At 45.7% G+C, this 7273-nt stretch overlaps 1 protein-coding gene across 3 annotated transcripts in view; it reads left to right on the top strand.

Annotated features, from left to right (window-relative positions):
• Nucleotides 1-3971, top strand: part of LOC119363343 (ylmG homolog protein 1-2, chloroplastic-like) — a 10184-nt gene extending 6213 nt beyond the window's left edge. For 2 of the 3 annotated variants that reach the window (XR_005173906.1, XM_037628682.1), the window contains one exon: nucleotides 3464-3971. The gene's annotated coding sequence lies outside the window, so the exon portion shown is untranslated. Of the gene's footprint in view, nucleotides 1-1163; nucleotides 1597-3463 lie in introns of those variants that run through there. The other variant, XM_037628683.1, reaches the window with a different exon arrangement.
• The last annotated feature ends 3302 nt before the right edge of the window (nucleotides 3972-7273 follow it).

The raw sequence follows: 7273 nt of genomic DNA, 5'->3' as shown, positions 1-7273 counted from the left end.
GAAAAAAGGAGATGTCCTGGGTGCTGGAGATGGGCCGTGGACATTGCCTTGCAGCGCCCGAGACGGGCGAATGCGTGGATGACGCCTCACCGCGCCAGAGATGGGCTATGACTCCCTGTATGCCACACTCCTCCATGTTGGAGATGACGATGGCTTGGACGCCGTCTCGCTTTGTCGGAGATGGGCGGCCTTGGCGCTGCAACGCTCTGTGTGGTTGCCTGATTGGCTGGCTAGGGTTACAGGAATGGGGAAAGAGACGCGATAGCCTATTTATTACCTGGGGTATTTCAGGTCTGTCAGGGTTATTTTTGGGCTCAAAATCAAAGCCTGATCCCGGCCTGGATTGACTTTCGGGCTGCAGATTGAGGCCCGAGCCTGACATGGCCCGACCTGTTTTCATTGGGCTGGGCCGCCCTTGCCTAGATTTAGGTTCATCCATTATTTGGAACCTGTATAAATGCAATTATTAGTTATGTCGGACCCAACACGCCGCAGATGCAACGCAAGGCCTTGCAATCCGTCGCGCTCCTTGTGCCTTGGATGGTCTGGAAGCATAGGAACAGCTGCGTCTTCGACAACGCGACGCCCTCCTTAGACACGCTAGTGGATAGGATCTAGGAGGAAGCCTGCTTCTGGACAAAGACCTGGACAAAGACCGGGGCTGCAGGTCTCAGAGCGGTCTTGCCACCCTCATGGATGTCACTGAGTGTTTGTAACCCGATCATCCGATCGTCCGTCCTAGGACGCCTGTAACTGACTACCTACCTTTTCAATGAAAGAAATGCAAAGGTCCTTTGTGTTTTCTCAAAAAAAAAGAGGTTATGTCGGATCCCATCCTGGCTTGTCAATGCTGGATTTTGGAATCAACAAACATGTGCCATGGGAACCGTGTTAAAACAAATACATAAACATGTGCTTAAAACAATTGAAATTAATGGAAAAACAAATTTAAGATTGTTCTTGGTTTACATTTAAAAAAATAAAACCCACCATGTATGTGACATGATATATAAAACGAGAAGAATCTTTTCAATTGAACTTGATGCGACGCCATCTTTTAACAAAAGTGTGAAGCATGAGCTATATCTTTTTCCTCCAAATGTCCAACACATATATTGGCCATGACCACACAATAATTAACAATTTTTTTTAACTTGTGACAGACATGCATGACTTGACTCGCTTGGAAAAAAGACATGCATGACTTGATGAGGTGGCATTGTTTGCATGGATAGATTAATGTAAAAAAGGACCTTATGAGTACATGCATGACATGCCGCACAATTCATTAGACGGGTGTCAATAATTGAGTTGACGTGGAAGCACGGATGCGCAGAGAAATCTAGTAGTGGGGGCTAGCTGATATAGAAGACTACATTAGGTTCAAAATATAATGGAATATTCACATGAACATCATTTGTGATTTCATTCATTGAATTACCAATTTCAAATTTTTTGGAAGTACATTGCTGTCGGTATTTGTTTTTCCTTGAGGAACCATATTTGTTTTTTCCTTGAGATATCCCATGGTGTATGCTCTTTGCGGATGATGTGATGCTAGTCGATGATAGTCGGACGGGGTCAGTAGGAAGTTTGAGCTATGGAGACAAACCTTGGAATTGGAAGGTTTTAGACTTAGTAGAACTAAAACCGAGTACATGTGGTGCTGTTTCAGTACTACTAGGTACAGGGAGGAGGTTAGCCTTGATGGGCAGGTGGTTCCTCAAGAGGATATCTTTCGATATTTGGGGTCAATGTTGCAGAAATATGGGGATATGATGAAGATGTGAACCATCGAATCAAAGCTGGATGGATGAAGTGGCGCCAAGCTTCTGGCGTTTTCTGTGACAAGAGAGTGCCACAAAAGCTAAAAGGCAGGTTCTATAAGACGGCGATTCGACCCGCAATGTTGTATGGCGATGAGCGTTGGCCGACTAAAAGGCGACATGTTCAACAGTTAGGTGTGTCGGAGATCCGCATGGTGAGATGAATGTGTGGCCACACAGGGAAGGACCGGGTCCGAAATGATGATATACGAGATAGGGTTGGGGTAGCACCGATTGAAGAGAAGCTTGTCCAACATCGACTGAGATGGTTTGGGCATATTCAGCGCAAGCCTCCAGAAGCTCCAGTGCATAGCAGACGGCTAAAGCGTGCTGATAATGTCAAGAGAGGTCAGGGTAGACCGAACTTGACATGGGAGGAGAGTCCGTAAAGAGAGATCTGAAGGACTGGAGTATCACCTAAGAACTAGACATATGGACAGGGGTGCGTGGAAGCTTGCTATCCATGTGCCAGAACCATGAGTTGGTTGCGGAATCTTATGGGTTTCACCTCTAGCCTACCCCAACTTGTTTGGGACTAAAGGCTTTGTTGTTGTTGTGGCTTCTTTGCATAGCTGATTTAGGCGAATGAAGGGCACATTGCATAGTTGAACATTCCATCAGTTCTTATATGGATTGTGTTTTAGAATCTTTGTAGTGCATGTTGTTAAACGTTTTTGCTTGTTTATTACTCAACAAGGTATGTAAAATTATCTTCACCAGACACATGAAATTCTTAGGTTTGTTGTTTATAGCACTTCCATATCATACAAATTCTGTTACTAATACTGATATCACACCTAGTTACAGTCTATTCTCATGGGAACGAACAGTGCTAGTTTTGCCTTTGAAGGCTGTAGAAAGTCAATAACATTCCTTGTAGAAGAATGAAGGGATCACTATCATTTCAATTACCATGTTCTTTAGTTTCTACTCCCTCCGTTCCTAAATATAAGTTTTTTTTAGAGATTTCAGTATAGACTACATACGGATGTATATAGACATATTTTAGAGTGTAGATTTACTCATTTTGCCGTATGTAGTCCATATTGGAATCTCTAAAAAGGCTTATACTCCCTCCGTCTGAAAATACTTGTCATCAAAATGGATAAAAAGAGATGTATCTAGAACTAAAATACCTCTAGATACATCCCCTTTCATCCATTTTGACGACAAGTATTTCCGGACGGAGGGAGTATTTAGGAACGGAGGGAGTATATGCTTCTGTTGCACGTTGGTCAGAATATTTTTCCTGAAAGTTTTTGCACAGATTTATTCCCCTGAGAATAATAACTTGCTCAAACACTAATTTGAATTTGCACATTTATATCCCAAGGACGACATAGGTGGTCAAACTGTAAACAAAATATGTTGGAATGAGGGTGGGGTGTCCACATTGACAGGTTGATGTGATTGTGGCTGCACAAATACGATAAATGAGTTCTTTTCTTCAGTATTTGCCTAATAATTTAATGTACTAAACAAAATATAGAGAAGACATAGTTGGTTTGCCCCATGTAATGTAAAAATGTCATGTTTCTTTGTCAGCTAATATTGCTGTCCCAATTTGGTTGAAATATTTTATTTTGTTAAAATAAATTCTTGTTATCATCTGTTTTATGATGCATACGATGTTGCAGGAACTGAAGGATAGTTGTTCGTATGTTCAGTTCTACTATGGGCCCTTTCGTCGTTGCTGGATATTACCAAGAAGCGGTGGTTGAGCGTTGAAGCTTGTAGCTTTAGCAAGGGTAGCACAATTTGAGTTATTTTGAGACGTTTTGTAGGCAAGTGTAGCTTCCTTGATAAAACTTCTGCCACGGGTGGTACTCAGGGCTATACAAGTAGATATGCGCTAGCTACAGTCTTTGTGATTCTGCTCTGTTCCCAGATGGATTCGTCTATGATATGGCAACCCGAATCTGCATGTAGCGATTCAGAGAACTGAATCGAAAGCCGAGTCATTCCTTGACGGTTTGCCAGAGAATCCAAAACTAGCTTAGGCAGGCTCATGCATGTGCATGGTATCTAACTTTTCTGCTTTCTTTTCCTTGCACCATGAGGATTTTATCCCATTTTCTGACTTGACTAAATGTGTTTACCTCCACAGCCACATGTTCTGGTTTGAGTGTTGAGAGATACTCATGATCATTTGGTGCAGCTCTTCTATCATTAGTGAACGGCAGCATTGATTTTCTATGCATATTATATTAGCCATTGCTGTTCTGGGGCTCTCCAATACTGGATCTTTTCATTGAAAATAAATTCCGGATTGTTAGCCTTTGTAGCTTGGAAATTACTCCGGTTGTCCGTGAATAGAAGATGTTTTGGATATTTCTTTCAATATGATCTACATACAGACAGACTGAAATGAAGGAACAAACATGCTAAAACGTGGCAAATTTGACCATTTTGACCTATGGACGAAATCAATTCACGGAATGAACTGACCGTGAAACTATTTCGCAGCCCTAACCTTTTTGTGTAGCGCCCGCCACGACGGCGCCACACCCTACTGTGCAGCGCCTAGCATGGGGGTGTTGCACACCAGTCCACCGTGGCAGCCCCTGGGTCCGCACCCAGCAGTGCAACGCCTCCGTGCTAGGCGCCACACATGTAATGTGCAGCGCCCAGCCCGTAGGCGCCACACTTGTAAAGTGCAGCGTCTAGCGCGTAGGCGCTGCACTGTGACTTATCCAGCCACTTGGCTGGCCCCCCCTCCCCCACCCCCACACCACACACACTCCCACTCTCCTCCTCGAGCTTTGCCCCCTCTCCCACTCTCCCCCCCTCTCAAATCCTCTCCCAAATCTTGCAAATTTGAAGAATTTGTCCGTGGATTTCGAAGTCAAACCCTCCCTCAAGGTAATATTCTCCGATCCCCTTGTTTTGATCCAAGTAAAGTTTCCATTGCTCATTTGTTGCTAGTTTGGGGAAACCCTAGTTTTGTTTGGATCTAGAGATTTGCATGGAAATGTGAGATGTTTGTTTGCCAATTTCTATGGTTAGGCTTTGTTAGTATGCTAGGGTTATTCTTATGGGTGTTTTTATGTTGGTGCTAGGGTTAGGTTTAGGGCTAGGGTTATGGTTATGGTTATGGTTAGGGTTAGGGTTGTTGTTTGATATATATATATTAGGGTTTCTATTCCGTGTTAATCCTTGTATTAGTACTCATGGAAGCAATGTTACCTTGTGTTATTGGAATGCTTATAGGGATGGAAAGAACATGTGTGTTTGTTCATCATGGGGACAAGGACGCCTTTTTGAAAGGCAATGTAGAACCGGACCCGGATGAGGATGACATGGTGTTTGATAGTAGTCCTAGCTATGCGGAGCTCTTGCAACAAGTTAGGGAAGATTTGAATTAGACGGACCCTAGTGATATCATAGAGTTGGAGGGAAGGCATAATGTTGGTTTTGGAATGCACATCCGTTGGAAGACAATGCGTGTCAATTCGGAGCAACGTTGGGTTGCATACAAGGAGACGGTGGCCGAATCACTAGACAAGGCTCTTGAGTTATTTGCAACGAAGAAGGTTGATTCAAGTTTGCATTTGGACTTGAACCGGAACCCCTCCCCTTTGGTTGCTAGTAGCCCCACACCCTTGAAGCGAGATGAAATTGTTGAACCTCTTTTGACCCAAGAAGTGAGGCCAACATTGAGCCCGTTTACAAACAACCAAGATGAAGCTTTGTAAGAGGACAATGATGAGTATGCGGACGATGACAATGAAGTTGATCTCCATGACAACAATGTGGGAGATCTCGACAAATATCACTTGCAAGAGACAATGGACCCTTCCATCCCTTTTTCCCATGCATATGCATCGGACTCGGATGACGATGGTCCCGATGAACAAGTTGATGCGGAGGGGTTCACGGTGAAGGAGGCCGAAGCTTTCGAGAAGGTATTTGGTCGGGATCATCGGACTACATTGTTCAAGGATGTTAGTCTCGCGGATGAAGCCGTGGTAGATGGTGGCCAATGTGTACCTCTTGGGGTTAGGCCAAGCTCTCATTGTGATTTGGGAGACGACAAGAACCGCACTGCTAAAGGTTCTAAGTTCGACACCTTGGATTTGAAGATGTGGCTCGACAACTACTCGGTTACGCATTATCGTCCACATAAGGTGGTGCACTCGGACGTCAAAGTGCGCTACACGGTTGCATGTGCATGTGAAGATGAAATATGTCCATGGATTGTGCGTGCAAGACCATGGAAAGGAGGTCCCACTTGGCACGTAGTGAGTTGTGTGCCAACTCACATGTGCCAAGGCAAAAGGGTGGATGGCAAGATTGTGTCCCAAAACCACAAATAACTCACGTCCGAGTTCATCGCTTACAGACTCTCCAACTCAATATCCACACTTCCAACAATGAGCGTCCAACATGTCATTGACCTTGTGAAAGCCATCTTTCACTACAAGGTGAAGTACGGCAAGGCATGGAAGGCGAAGCAAGCCGCATTTAAGATGTTGTATGGTACTTGGGAGGAAGCATACAACCGAATCCCTAGGTTGTTGTTAGCCATGGACGCGACAAACCCGGGCATGGTTCATGTGGTCGAGCCTCATGGGCACCAAACAACGGTTCATGAAGGAAGGAAAGTTAGAGAATTTGGCCGTGCTTTTTGGGCGTTCGAGCAATGTGTGAGGACTTTCGAACATTGTAGGCCGGTCATCGCAATTGATGGCACATTCTTGACCGGACAATACAAGGGCACCTTGTTGGTTGCGATAGCAAGTGATGCCAATAACCGGTGTTGGGGAACGTAGTAATTTCAAAAAATTTCCTACGCACACGCAAGATCATGGTGATGGCATAGCAACGAGAGGGGAGAGTGTATGTCCACGTACCCTCGTATACCGTAAGCGGAAGCGTTAGCACAACGCGGTTGATGTAGTCGTACGTCTTCACGATCCGACCGATCCAAGCACCGAACGTACGGAGCCTCCGAGTTCAGCACACGTTCAGCTCGATGATGTCCCTCGAACTCCGATCCAGCCGAGTGTCGAGGGAGAGTTCCGTTAGCATGACGGCGTGGTGACGATCTTGATGTTCTACCGGCGTAGGGCTTCTCCTAAGCTTCGCGACGATATGACCAAGGTGGAATATGGTGGAAGGGGGCACCGCACACGGCTAAGGAACGATCCGTAGATCAACTTATGTTTCTATGGGGTGCCCCCCGCCCCCGTATATAAAGGAGCCAGGGGGGAGGAGGCCGCCGGCCTAAGGGGGCGCGCCAAGGGGGGGAGTCCTACTCCCACCGGGAGTAGGACTCCCCTTTTCCAAGTTGGAGTAGGAGAGAAGGGGGAAAGAGGGGAGGAGGGGAAGGAAAGGGGGGGCGCCGCCCCCCTCCCCTTGTCCTATTCGGACTAGGAGGGGGAGGGACGCGCGGCCCCCTCCTTGCTCCTTCCTCTTCTCCCTCTTGGCCCATGTAGGCCCATTAA

The sequence above is a fragment of the Triticum dicoccoides genome, chromosome 2B, assembly GCF_002162155.2.
Source record: "Triticum dicoccoides isolate Atlit2015 ecotype Zavitan chromosome 2B, WEW_v2.0, whole genome shotgun sequence".
Classification (NCBI taxonomy): Eukaryota; Viridiplantae; Streptophyta; class Magnoliopsida; order Poales; family Poaceae; genus Triticum; species Triticum dicoccoides.
Note: the sequence above shows the minus strand (reverse complement) of the source record. Positions and strands in the feature narration are given on the sequence as shown.